The 14,834-nt window shown below is 36.3% G+C and overlaps 1 protein-coding gene across 2 annotated transcripts in view; it reads right to left on the bottom strand.

Moving 5' to 3' along the window:
* The window catches only part of LOC149940633 (lachesin-like), a 305,656-nt gene that overhangs the window by 154,346 nt on the left and 136,476 nt on the right, over positions 1 to 14,834 (bottom strand). The window lies entirely within an intron of this gene.

Genomic DNA, 14,834 nt, shown 5'->3' with positions numbered 1-14,834 from the left:
TCATCGGTAACATGGCCACACCTTAAAAACCTCACGGTGCGCCATCTGGATATATATTTAAAGTCTTACTTTAAAATGTGTATAAATACATTTCTAAACATGAAATATTTTTTAAAAAGCTTTCAGTTTAAATTTTCATAAGTTGAAACAATTAATGAAAATATTTTAGCAATCTAAAAAAATAAGGTATTGAATTTTGTAATTATGAGCTAATGAAAAAAGGGTTGTGCCTTATAGACGGATACCAAGAGCACTTAGAAATAACTAAGAACTATTCACCCGCTGCCATGATCTTATACTTTGAAAGAAAATTGCCCAAGTGGGATATTTAACCCGCTCTGATTGAACCTTTTTTTCTTAATAATAATTATCCAGGCTAATACCCAAGGCATCACCTCAGGCCTAAGTCATCAACCGACTTTTAAAGTCTTTAATTCAGGTGGCCGGGTTACAATGCGTAGGAGGGTGGTGGCAAGCCCTTCATGTATTATAATTATAATAATTTATTTTTTTATAGACTCCATTTTCCATGACTAGACGAAAATCAAAGCTATTAAGACCTAAAATGTGACGGGGGAACACTTTTCTAATTGAAACCAACTTTGTATCTTTAATGGTTCTCGAGATAAATTTTGAATGACCTTGAAGACATAGTTCAAGGTCATGAAAATTTCGGTTGTTAAGTTCCTCCCTGCATGAGCTATGTGACCTGAAAATTGCAAATTTCTAGCTGAAACACATTGAGCTATTAGCACTGGATCGTTGTTTGCTTACACCCTGTATATAGTTTTTACGTAAAACATCGCAGTAAATAGAAATAAGTTGTTTTATAACTTTTATTTATTACCACCTAAAAGTTTTAAATGGCGCCATGAATAAAAGCAGTAAAATCGAACCTCAGGGTTTCACTCTAGATGTTTGTTTCCCTGTAAGCTATTTTTCGAAATTGAATGGTAGACTGGTAGTTGGTCTGAACTTAAACATTGTGACGGTCATCTGGAAATTTCTGGGGCCCATGAACCTAACGTAAGTTTCCAATTTTCTCTATTGATTTCTTTTCCGAGTTTGTCAGCAACCAGTTTGGTGAATTGGGTTTTTCCAACATTGTTTATATCTTGTTTAGATTCAATAATATCATAAACGTTTATCAGAAATACATGAACCGAAATTATCAGCGTCCTATTCCTCTAACACGGGAGGCAAGTTCCCCGTTTTCCCCCACCTTAGTGGCCGCGTGTCATCTTCCCCTCCTCGAAAAGCGAACCTCCCCACCTCCGCGGCGAAGGTTTGAATACGCTACCTGGCGACGGCCGAGCGAAACTTTCTCGAAAAACAAATAAATGAAATATGCTGCTGGGGAAAAATTAGAAGTGTCAATGGAAGAAGCAACGTCCAAGGAAAGAATAGTTCAAACAAATATCATCGTAATCAGTTGTTATTAATTAATGAAGCCCAGTTAACGACTACTAAAAACTAGACTAACTTGACTACGTTAAGAATTATAAACAATAAATATTTGTATTATTTTGTTAAAATAATTGTACTTGTTTTATTTGAAATATAAAACTGAATAGCAACGTAAATGTAGCCTTACTCGTAAACGAAATCATCATTTTTATTTAGCTCTTTTCTCGTGGTTTATTTCAGTTTCTTCTTCTTCCGTAGCCTTCTGTTTCTTTGGTCTTCCCATATTCTTTACTACTGCAGGCCTAAATATTTTTATCTGGGTTTCATATATCTTAAGTAGCTCCATTAAGTAATTTGTATATTTTCTAATTCTAATAAAACTTAAGTATTTCTCTGTTCTTTCATACATAAATGGTCTGGTAAGAATAGTTAAAAAGGTTTAAATTTATTTACTTTTAGCTGCAGCTACCGCATTCCACAGTTCCACCTTGGATTAATAATATGCATATTATTAATCCAAGGTTCCACTGACCTCTATCAAAAACAAAACACGGCTAAGCCTAGGTTTGCAGACCACGTTGCTGAGTTGCTCACGATTTTCTTCGATGAAATAATTTATCTTAGCCTCACTAGATGGCGGTCTAGTTACCCGTGGTGCATTCGAAATTTTCTCTGTAGTCGCGGGAGGCGGAAAATTAACAAGGCCTCCCTATTTAACCCTCCCCTGTCACACGGGGAAATTGCCGCCCGAGAAAAATTTGTTCGCTGATAATTTCGGTTCATGTATTTCTGCGTTTATCAAATTGATTGAATTCGTGAGTGGGCTACTGCGTGACGTAAATAAATGTTTTTATGCCACGGAGCAAAAGAAAGGAGTCGTGCTTTAAAAAATTTGAAACAATTTGGAACTGACAAAAGAAAGGTCGACACTTGATCTATTATCGTAAGTGAAGCCAAAGAAAATTCTAGTGGCGTTCTCTCTTAGTCGTCATCACGCTGCTTTACTAGTGAAAAAAAAACCTTGTTCATACCCCTTTTTTGTTATCCCCCTGTCTGCAGTGGCACGTTAACATTCTTCTACAACACGACTCCTTATATTATCTCCATGGTTCCTACCAAAATTAAATTATAGGTTTCTGTCGAAGTTAATAAAGCGATTAGGAATATAAGGAGCCGTGTGGTGAATATTAAAATTCGATTAATAATAATATAAATATATGTTACCCTAGGCATGAATATTCATTTATTCATGAATATATCTAACTGCATTAAGTAGTCTGACCACTGGGTCAACCTTGGGCGATATAATTTTGATTACCAAGGCTTAGAGTTAAATTTAATTATTTAAAATATCAATAAGTTTCTTTTCGATTGAAGAAAAATTAGTGGAAATATTAATATCACACGTCTTTGGTCTTTGTTAATGATAATTAAAAAAATTGGTGATTTTTCTTGTATTTTTTAAAGAATTATAAACCATTTTCTTTCCTGCGCAAAATTCCGGGAAGGTTTTCGTGTCTAATGGTGAAATGAGTATTCTAACTTCGGTCGATTTCTTTTAATAAACTACGGTTTCGAGTTTCGTTCGATATGATGTAGTTCCTTTTTGGCTGAGAGCCAATGAGACTGCCCACATTCTACAAGTTGGATAATTACCCGCAGTCTCACCTTGTCCATGGACCAAGAATCTAAATTAAGTTCTTAAATTCTTAGTCCATGCGTTGTCTTGGCGACTAGCGAGGCAACCGCAAACGTGGTGCCATCTCTTTGCTGAATTATAAATTATAAAAATAAGAACCACGGCTATGGACTGCATTGCAAAGAGTGATAAAATACGTGAAAAGGTAGAATAGTTCATAATGGACTATTTTACCTATTCACGTATTTGATCACTCTTTATAAGTTATCAAGTATCTCTGGATTCTAAAAACTGTTGTCTGGTAAATAATGGTTTCTCCAACCAGACTTTCAAATAGTGATATATTTGACGGCAGTACTTGGAACGCCAGGCTCACGTCATAACTGTTTTTCGTGAGGGTCATGGACCTTTGGAGATGGAAATTGATAAATTATATAACATCAGAAATACATGAACCGAAATTATCAGCGACTGCTTTTTTATTCTGAGGCGTTTTCCCACAGCGCTAGGGGAGGGTGACAAGGAAGCATTCAAATATTTCAACCCACCCGCGGCCAAGGTATATTTTTGAGTGCATGCCGGGTAGAGTATTATGCCATCTAGTGAGTGAAAAATGAAATAGTTCCAGTTGAACGAAGGTCAAATTATCGAACGTATTATAGTCTGCGAACCTAGGCTTACTAGTTGATAGATTGTGAAGTTGTAGTATCATTTAGTATGCAGTCGGAAAGTAGTTTAACTTTTTAAATAATGGAAGAAAACTTAAGAATACGTGATAAATTGATAGGATATTTAAAAAACCTTAACCGCCCGTTTGTTGCGTCAAGAAAGCAGGTTTTTTTTTAACTAAATTGATATCTGATATAATGGTAGCTGTAATTCTTTACACTGACTGAAAAAGGTACTTTTTAAGTATTTTTTTAATCCGTGTTTTTTTAAAGTTTCTCACGGCGGCCACCAGGGTGAGTATTCAAATCTGTACCACGGACCCGTAGAGGATTGCATTCCGCGGAGGGGGGGACTACAACCGAGTAATGAGAGGGGGAGACGGGGAAAACGCCTTTAGTATAAGCGGGATAGGTCGCTGATAATTTCGGTTCATGTATTTCTGATAACATGTAAAATTTATATATTATTTGTTCGGGCAAGTAATTTTTTACGAAAACTATTTAAGGTTGAAATTAGTGTTGTAAGTTGGAAAATGACCGAAGCCTTTTTTCCGGAAAATATTCCGTATTTTTCCGAAAAAATTTCAAAAAACTTTTCATTCCATGATTAGTCTAATATTGTTTGCAAATTTAAATAAAGCGGCATTTTCACCCCATTGTTTCGAATCTAAAAGTAAAACTAAACACCTAGACTAGCTTTAAACTGATTAACCATGTAACACTATTAATGTTTTCTAGTATGTTTACTGTTATTAGACATTTTATACCGTTAAGTTAAAAAAATTAAAAACTTTTAAAAAGTAATTTATGTTTCAATTTTGTACTTTTCCGATTAACAACACTACTGGAAATTTTAGTGGTTAATTTCTACATTGATTGCCAGATCAATTTGGTCAATTTAGAATTTGTAGAGTATCATGTGAAACCTACGAATTCCTTTAATTCGATGGAAAAAGACCTTTTTTCACTGAAAAATGCGACTTGAAAAATTGAGCAAGCCAAATTAAACTTGTTTGATCCGGGAAAGGCATTCGCATATCATGGGAATCGACGGAAACGTTTAATCAAGTATCATCAACCAGATATTAAAACATTTTATTCCGTTCGTCGTTGGTGCATCTACACAAATCTTTCAAAATATTGCCAAAATTCGACCCAGCGGTTTTCGTCGCGTTAGAAAACCAAATAAATGGAACAAATTTCTAAAATATTCTCAAAAGCGGTGGCTTATTCTTTTGGTACCTAAATAACACTTTTATTACCTAAATAACTAGAATAACCTCAGTAGTTTAGCGGATACCATTAAGTAAAATTGTACCCAAGGCTGCAACGCAAGCTTGAGCTCGGACAATCATATCATCAAATGCGCGCTCTATTATTATACGAGTGTTACTTCTTGACAAGCAATTTCAATTATCCGGGTAAGTTCGGCTCTGGGTCGACCTCACAACGCCGAATTATCCTTTCTCCGAATTCCCATATCACCGAATTCTCTTTTCTCCGAATTTATATAATTCCGAATTGCTTTTACTCCGAAAGTTCATATCTCCGAAGTCCCATTTCTCCGAAATGTATTTAGTGACCTCACATCTCCGAATTCTCGTTTCTCCGAATTCCCATTTCTCCGAATTCCCATATCACCGAATTCCCCTTTCTCCGAATTCCCATATCACCGAATTCCCATATCACCGAATTCCCTTTTCACCGAATTGACATATTCTTGCTTTTACTCCGAAAGCTCATATCACCGAAGTCCCATTTCTCCAAAATGTATTTAGTTACACTATGCAGAGTTAAACCTCCTACGTGTCACGCCCGCTTGTGGCTAAAGCAAGATTATTGAAATTAAATAATCTTGACTGAAGTTTTCCCTTTATTTTAATTTTTGGTCGTAATTAAATATGATGTTTTATTACAGTATAAGAAAATTGTTTGGTAGCATATTTTATTGTTACAATACAAATTCTATAATGTAGATGTCATTGTGTTTTACGTCCTCTGTCAGAAGGGGACAGAAGAATGAATTTTTAATATAAAAACGCATATTAAGCTTTCAATATCCATGTCAGCTACAGTACACAATTAAATAAAAGCAGGAGCCGCGGAATTGGGGGGCAGGTAGGGCCAAATGCACCCCCATTTTGCATGGTAATGTAGGGTTATTTATGCTTTAGTCGTAGGAGCCTAGGAGGAGCTAGTCATGGAGTACTTCCGCGGTTACTGAATAAAACAGCTTTCAAAAAAAAAATTCTTACAAAAAATGTCAACGTTTTGTAAGTAGAATATGTTACTTAAGACAATATAAATTGCGGTAGATAAATAATTTTAAATAAAAAACACCAATATCAAGACCCTAAAAACTACGACTTTTTAAAATCGCGCGGGCAGACTGCCGTGGCTCCTGACAATCGTACCTTTATAGTACAGGCAAACCGGAAGGTGGGAAACATGCATTGAAACAGGGTCAATCGATAAATTTCTTGAAATCCAAAATTCCACATACTATAATTAAATAATTTGTTAAAATTTCACTGTTTAAATAGTATGAAGTGCTCTTCTACGAATTATTGTCTATCACACGTTTAAAGAAAAGAAAAAAATCGCCATTTTGGTTAATGGCAACCTAAATTATGAAAAAGTCGAGCGAAAAAAGCTACATTTTAACATAATGAGTAATACTTTAGAACGTATAGTATAGTTATCTACCATATTATTATTGAGAATTATATTAGCCTTAAAAAAACGTAACATAATTTTAGTTTATAATTATAATTGCAATTTTATATTAATACATAATAACTATAAGTATGACACGTCCTATTCTCCCAATGCTACGTTAGTTAATGATAGTTTGTCTCGGCAATTACCATTCATCCTATGGACGAACAGATTTTTGCAAATTAAATCGGGACAAATTTTAAACATTACCCTGGTGTTTGAAGGAAGTGCTTTGGCTGGTACATAATACGTAGGTGTCATTTTTTCGACGAATTTGCAGTTTCTAATCCACCGATTACGCAATCACCCCGCGACAGATCATCATTAATATCATTAACCGACGTCGTTCAGTGATACTTATGATTATTATGTTAATTATGATATTATATTAAATCATATATTTTTTCAGTTGAGTGGTAATCAGCTTATTTTAATAACAAGTTTTTAACAATAAAAATATTTTGGTACAAGCTAGAGCAGTACAATTAGAATAATTACGTGGCGAATTGAACTAGCGACGAAATAGAACTTAATCGGCGATGATTAGGTTCCATGTCGCCACTAGTTAATTCCCCACCTAAGTAATTATCCCAATATAAGAGGCTCTAATAAGGGTACAAACTGGGCACTTACAAGGAGGGTCCCCGATGTGTTAATTGCCGATTTTGTTCAAAGTCGGGCGTATATAATCAAAGATAATTTAAACTCGTACCCTAGATTCGAAATCACTCTCTCGCGCGTTAACGATAGCGTTTACCCACTTCCCGCTGGAACTCAGAAAAAATTCGCTCCATGGTTTGCGCCTTACCGCAACCGATGGAGCCCGATTTTTCTGAAGTCACGTGCCGGAAAAGGGTAAACGCTTCGTAACAAAACCGTCAATGGGAAAGCTCTTAGTATTCGAATCTAGGGTACGAGTGAAGAATTTCGGTTTATTTCTTCTCGTAACAATTTTAATTTTAGGAGAGCGTTTGATTTTAGCAATCGGACTGAAACAATCCACTAAACTATCGTTTGATCGAATTGGTGAAATAACTAGTGAAACAAAGTATATTTAAAACCGAGAAAAATAGCTTTATTTTTGAGGACTTTTATTTTTTACAAGGTGAACGCTTTGGCGTCCGAAAAGCCAAAGATACCGTTTAAACCCCGCTCGTCTGCTTTCCGCTCCCCCCAAGAGATGACACTTAACACGTGTCTTGGGCCTTCTAGAAAAGGAGCATCCGCGAACAATGCGGGGGTCCCGGGTCTCATCTGGCAGCCATTACAAGGGCTTGTCGAACTTGAAAACGTGTACGAATACATCATTAACGACAGAAAGACAAGTTTAAAAATACAAAATACTTTTTAAGAAAACCTTTAATTTTTATCTTTTTGACATTTAGTTTTGAAACTTTTAATTCTTAATTTTAACATTCCACATAGTTTTAAACAGTTTCTTAACAACGAGTTTAAATTATCTTTGATATAATGTAGACCTATCTGAGATATGAAATTTCCCAAAAGGAGACGTTGCACTTCCCTTTCGATTTGCCATGGAAGCTGAAAATGTTTTGACCACTTTAAACAAAAAATCTCAATTTTAAAAAGCATGGAATGTTTTCGGTTTTACCTACGAAAATTAAAAAAAAAATTAAAATCACGAAATAGGTAATTTCGACCACGTTTAGGTAAATTGGAACATTTTTGGGTAAATTTTAACATTTTTGGGTTAAAGTTGTAAATATTTTTGGGTAAAATAAGGAAAAAATCTTATCAACGTCTCCTTTTGGGAAATTTCATATCTCATATAGGTCTACATTACGGCCGATTTTGAACTAAATCGGCAATAAACACCTCGGGTACTCTCCTTGTAAGTGCTGAATCGAATGAGACCAACAGCAGCGCCTTGGAATGAATAGATAAAGAGTGATGACGGAATTTACATTAGATAATTGACATTTAATCCTCAAACAGGTTCTGAAAATGTTTTTTTCTTTTTTTAATTTATTTATAATTTATTTTTAAACATCATTGTATTCGATTAATGTTTACTACCAAAAGCATATGTGACGTTGCAAGACGTCATATTGATATTCTTTAGTCGCGCCATCTTCGTTTTAAACGTTTCTACTTGAATTTTTTACTGCCCCAAAAAATGCCATAGAAATTTCAGATATATTATTTATTATTATTATTATTCATTCATTCTATTTAGTTGTATTGCCTGATGCAAATGTCAACTAAGTAAAAATGTGTTCGATTGTACCTGTTTTTAAACATATCTTCATCATTTCTTGTAGCATTAAGTGGTCAAAAACATTTTCGGTTGCCATGGCAAAACCAATTGACCGTTTCATTTTGGTAAATTTCAATTTTCATATTGGTCTACATTAAGCCCGACTTTGAACAAAATCAGAAAAAACACCTCGGGTACTCTCCTTGTTAGTATCCGTACCATGGTTTATGAAAATTAAATCTGGGGATCTAAATGGCGGAACTAACTTTCGTAAGTTATTATATTGTTTTCAAGAAATTGCAGTCCATTTTCACTTGAAAGGGGGCGTTAGTAGTTTAGATTATTTATTACTGTGTTAAAGTATTTCAAGCAGAAATACAGAAAATGGGAAATAGAGTAGTATCAGTGTGACGTCTCCCATACTTTTCACACGTTCCTAAAATTCTATAACATTCTGAGATTATGGTTAGGTAGAATCCGACTCCTTGAAAATAAGAGCTGGCCTGTAGTCGTTTATTCACTTCATTGCATCGAGTCTTAATTTTTTTAAACATTTCTGCTCATTTTGTTCTTTGAAATCGAATTTGGAATTTTTTGGATACAATTTAGCTTTACCGAAGCACGTCAACAAAAAATAAAAGCAGACGAGGAATCGGAACTTTTTCCAGGTAAGCTAGACGGCGAAATGAAATGCGCCCAACGGGGCCAAACCGAAGGGCAGTTCACTCCTTCTTAGAGTGCAGAAGTAATCAAGGTTAAAAATTTAATTGGATTTAATTTAATACAGCCAAAGCTACAGACATTAAATTTAATCGGATTAAATTCAATACAGCCAAAGCTACAGACATCAAATTTAATCAGATTTAATCAACCAAGAGTGCAGATTTAATCATGGGAGTGAACTGCCCCTCGGGCCAAACCTAAAAACTACGAATTTTCAACGGAGCCTTTTTTCTCAATTATGACAAATTTTGGGGCTTTCCTAATCGAAGAGCGATGCTATTCATTTTACAGAAAGAGAACAATTGTAAAATACGCTAAAATCCCCTGATACTACATAAACACTCTTTGCTTTAAGGGCGTACCAAAATATTTTTATTATTAAAAATAAAATATACTATTTAATATATAATATCATAACTAACATAATAACCATTATTATGAAACTGAAAGACGTCGGTTAATGATATTAATGATGGTCTGTCGTGGGAGGATTCCTAACCGGAAATTCGTCTAAAGATTATTTTTACGGCTGTATATACGAGCCAAAGCACGTTTGGGAAGGTTTGGGTCTCAAATTCGAACAAAACTACCTTCAGAAACAAAAATAAAGTTTAAAATATGTTCCGATTTAACTCGCGGAGATTTGTCAGTCCTTAGGATGTAAGTGACCTTCTTGGTTTCTTACACGAGACTCTTCCACCGCACGATGTTTTCATCTTAATGGGAGATTTTAACCTACATGTTGACTGGTCGAATCCGTCCCTTTGTACAGCCCAGGAGCAAATTTTTTGCGATACTGTGTTTGACCTTGGACTTCAACAGACGGTATAACAAATCCCACACGCGGAAATAACTTCCTTGACTTGGTTTTCATAAATGACGAACGTTTCCTCACTGAGATTCACACTAGAGACAGCCTACCAGGTTGTGATCACTTTGCGATTGCTGGAAGCCTGAACTTACCTTCGGTATTTTGTTCAGAGAATTCATCGAACTATTCTCAATTACAAAGATCGGTCTAAAAATGATCTTGCAGGCACTTTGTACTACGCTCCTTGGGACATTGTTTTTTCTTCAAGTGATATTGATGTGACTTGGGAACTTTGGCTTGATCTCTTTTGGGCATGAGTTAGGGACAATGTTCCGAGTATAACCATTCATGGAAAGAAGCGTCCGCCCTGGATTACGGCTGGTCTTGTTCACGCGAGCCACGTGAAGAATTCTCTTTTTAGGAAGGCCAAATGGTTGGGAAGAGATTTTTATTGGAAGAAGTATCGGGATTTTAACAACACTTTGAGAACTAATACTAGAGGTGCACATGATATATTTGTGTCAAATTTGCATGATACCATTGCTACTTATCCTACGCGGTTTTGGAGTTTCGTCCGCTCAAAGTCCCAACTCCCTCCACCGTCTTCGTTTAAAGTAAAGAATGGGCAAATATCATGCCCTTTGGCCATAGCTAAGGCCTTTGGTGAATTCTTCTACCGAAGCTTTAGCATGTCAGACACTACCTTAACTCTACCATCCGTTTCGACACCAGAAAAAACGTCTTGAAACGTTTGAAGAATGGATCGGCCTGTGGGCCGGATGGTATTACATCCTAGGCTTCTTAAATTGATGTCTCCTGCCATAATTGACCCGATGGTGAAAATGTTTAAGTTATCACTATCGATGTCTTCTCTGCCTTCTGGTTGGAAGCTTGCTAATGTTATGCCGGTCTTCAAAGGGTCGGGCAAGCGCAACGATCTTTCAAATTATCGACCTATATCACTCACGTCTGTCGTTGGAAAATTACTGGAATCGATTGATTACGAGAAGCTGAATAAGTTCTTGGAAGACAGTTCCTTAATACCTACCTCGCAGTATGGATTTCGAAGGGTCGCTCTTGCACGCACCAGCTTCTGAAGTCTTTCCACGAGTGGTCTTCCTTTCTCGATGAGCGTAACCCAACTGACATTCACGTGGTGTCGTTTGACTGGTCAAAAGCTTTGGCTCCGTTTGCCACAAGCGGCTTATTTTTAAACTTCAAAGAATCGGGATCACTGGTGAGGTATTGCTTTGGCTTCGGGATTTTTTATCCAATCGCTTTCAACGAGTGACCTATCGTGGTGAATTCAGCACGTACCTTCCAGCGCGTTCTGGAGTGCCTCAAGGCTCGATTTTGGGACCATTACTTTTCAACGTCTTTGTGTCTGATCTGCCATCTGTGTTGCCTTCAAAATGTTATCTATATCAGTATGTGGATGACAGCTATATATCTCTCGCAATTAGATCTTCCACGGATCTTTTGAACTTGCAAGATAACATCACTAGTATTTTCAATTGGGGTGTGGCCAACAACATTTCCCTCAATATTAAAAAATGCAACGTCATGGTAATTACAAGGAGGAAGTCTCATGATATAATATTAATGGCGTTCCACTTAACCGTGTGTACTCTATGAAGATTCTCGGTGTCGTCGTTTCAAGAGATCTAAAGTGGACCTCCCACATTAATTACGCTGGCAATCGAGCTCGCCGCTTTTGTGGTCTTATTCGTAGAACCACTGGTTTTACGCCTGCATCTACCACATTCTTTCGTTCGGTGTGCTTGCCAGTGCTGGACTATGCGTCTCCAGTTTGGAATCCTTATCTCAATAAGGATATTGCAGCACTGGAACGCGTACAGCGTAATTTCCCGAGTTGCTACCTTAAGTAGCCTCGGTCGTATTTGCCTGGTCATATTCCTTATAGCCAACGCTTACGAAATCTTCACCTTTGGCCACTCTCCGTTCGTAGAAGTGTTTCGGATATGGTCACACTCTTGAAAATTGTCAAGTCACCGACCTTTAATACAGATGACAAAATGACATTATGCACCCGGAAGACCTGCCCTACGTATAATCTAAAGTTTACTAGATGCTTGGCTTTAGAAAATTCATTCTTCTTCAGAAGTGCACGGACTTGGAATCTTTTGCCAGCTGACATCCGGTAGAATGCCACTTCTCTTTCAATTCAACATTTTCGGTCTTCTTTTCGGATTGGCTTATTCAAAATTCTTAATTTATTTATTTATAATTTAATTAATATCTGGTATAATTTATATTGTGTATTTGTTTTTAAATTATTTATTTTAATTGTTTGTACTGTTTTGGTAACCACCCTGTATAGGCTTTGCCTCTGTGGTTGCCTGCAAACTTTGTGTTGCGAAATAAATATTATTATTATTATTATTATTAATTATCTATATGGTCATTGCCGAGACAGACTATCATTAAGTAATTTATCATTAGGAGAATAGGAATTGTATTATGTTACTTATTGGATTACGCAGTATCTGAATATGTAGCTTTTTATGAATCGTGTACTATTTATAGTAAACGAGTCATTATAGGCTGGTGTCGTCCATGTGTGTGTGTGTGTGTGTGTGTGTGTGTGTGTGTGTGTGTGTGTGTGTGTGTGTGTGTGTGTGTGTGTGTGTGTGTGTGTGTGTGTGTGTGTGTGTGTGTGTGTGTGTGTGTGTGTGTGTGTGTGTGTGTGTGTGTGTAAATAAAATAAAAACTAACAATAAACAATCTGAGAAAACACACGGGTACACGATTCATATTACAAAAATATATTTTTGTTTCCTTGTTTATAACTTTGGTCGTCATTTTCCAAAGTGGCGAATTTTTTCCTCTTCTTTAAACGTGTGATTGAAGAGCGCTTCGTACTATTAGTAATAGATTTATTCACTTTAAGCACTTAAACAAAGTTACATAGAATGTTTATGGTGAACCAAAATAAAATAAAAGAAATTAGCACAAGGTTGCCAGGTAATCGGCGAGCGAAGCACCAGGGGGGAACGAGTTAAGAACTGATGCTGCGTTCCCTCTTTGAACCGCAATAGCAATTCTTTGCGTGAGAAATTCCACCGATCGCGGCTCGCCGGTAGCCTCACGAATTCGACGCCCGATTTAAACATCGCAATTTTACAAAATCTTTAATTGTAATATGTGGAAACCATATCGATTTACCCGGTTTCAATGCATGTTTGACAGCTTCCGGTTTGCTGTAATATGAAATACTCTTTCGACAAACACTAAAAAACGAATTCGAGTAAGTCGAAATACGGTACCGCGTAGCCTCTATTTCGTTTTACGGTGATCTATTGAGGTAAAACCGTACCAAAACGACTACCATGTAACCTTACATAACCAATCTCTTATCCACTCTGTGACTACGTGTCAGGCGCTCAGCAGAGTGGTAGTAGCCCCACCCTTTTCCCAGCATTAAACAAATTTGAATAGTCGAACTATAATTTGGATAATCATGGTCCAGTTGTTTCTTCCTTTAAGTGGGTGCTATGGCATTTCTTTTTTTGGTTTTAGTTACGTTGTGACTTGTCACGTATGGAAATCAGGAACGTATGTAATTAAGTGCTTCGTCTTAGACGAGGGGTAAGACACTCTGTGAACTCGGTGTACACTGCCGTACCTTTGACAGTGCTAAATGGAACTCGCGAACTCTTGAAAATATGTACCTTTAACAGTGCTAAATGCACGAACTCGGTGTACCGATTATATGAGACTGTCTTACCCCTCGGTCTTAGAGGGGTAGGGGGGAAAGTTAGGTTTTTGCCTAGTCAAATAGAAAAAGGTTCGTTTTTGGGTTCAAACAGAGTTCAAATAGAGAGGAGCATGCAGTGGTATAGCCAGATGGGTGGGCAAAGGGGCAAGTCCACCTCCCCCGAAACGTATGGCTTTTTTTGATTCCCATTGTGTGCTCCCTCCGAAATCAAATCCTGGTTACGGTGCTGGGCTCGAATCAGGGAGAATGTCACTCAGAATTCAATTCCGCTATTTCGTTCTTGCGTATCGGAATTCTTTTTTGGCATTTGGCTTCCGCAAAATTCTTAATTTCTTATGTTAAATTTAATTTTTTTTTAATTTGGTTTTATCTATTTAAACCTTTCTTGTAGAGCTTTCAAATCTTTAATCTAATTTTTAATGGAATCTAACCACCACGTATAGGCCTCTGTGGTTGCCCGCAGAGTTTTATTTTGCGAAATATTATTATTATTAAATCAACAAACCTTTCTAGCTTGAATATTTTTTAGATATAGACGCGTCATCAGTCATGATATTTTAAAACTACTGTGCAATAACACTTTAATTGGTATAAACTAGATAGTAACAAATTTGCAAATAGCATTTTTTTGAATGAAGGTCTATTAATTAATTAAGCAAAAACATATTAAATGGTTTTTACCTCTCCGAGGGTACTTTGTACCCTGGAGTTGTATTACAATCACCGTGTCTGTCTGTATGTCTGTGGGTCTGTCCGGGCTTATTTATTTAATAATAATAATAATAATAATAATCAGCTAGGCAACTTTTATAGTCATTAAATAGCATTTAACAATTGGATATTCGTTATTAAAAGCTTCAAAACCCGTTATGTTTTCGTGAAATGAAATTTAAGCAGATGAATTTTCTATA

Source organism: Leiobunum rupestre, chromosome 6 (genome assembly GCF_980474605.1).
Source record: "Leiobunum rupestre chromosome 6, qqLeiRupe1.1.hap1, whole genome shotgun sequence".
Taxonomy (NCBI): Eukaryota; Metazoa; Arthropoda; class Arachnida; order Opiliones; family Sclerosomatidae; genus Leiobunum; species Leiobunum rupestre.
This window is presented reverse-complemented; position numbering and strand designations above follow the sequence as displayed.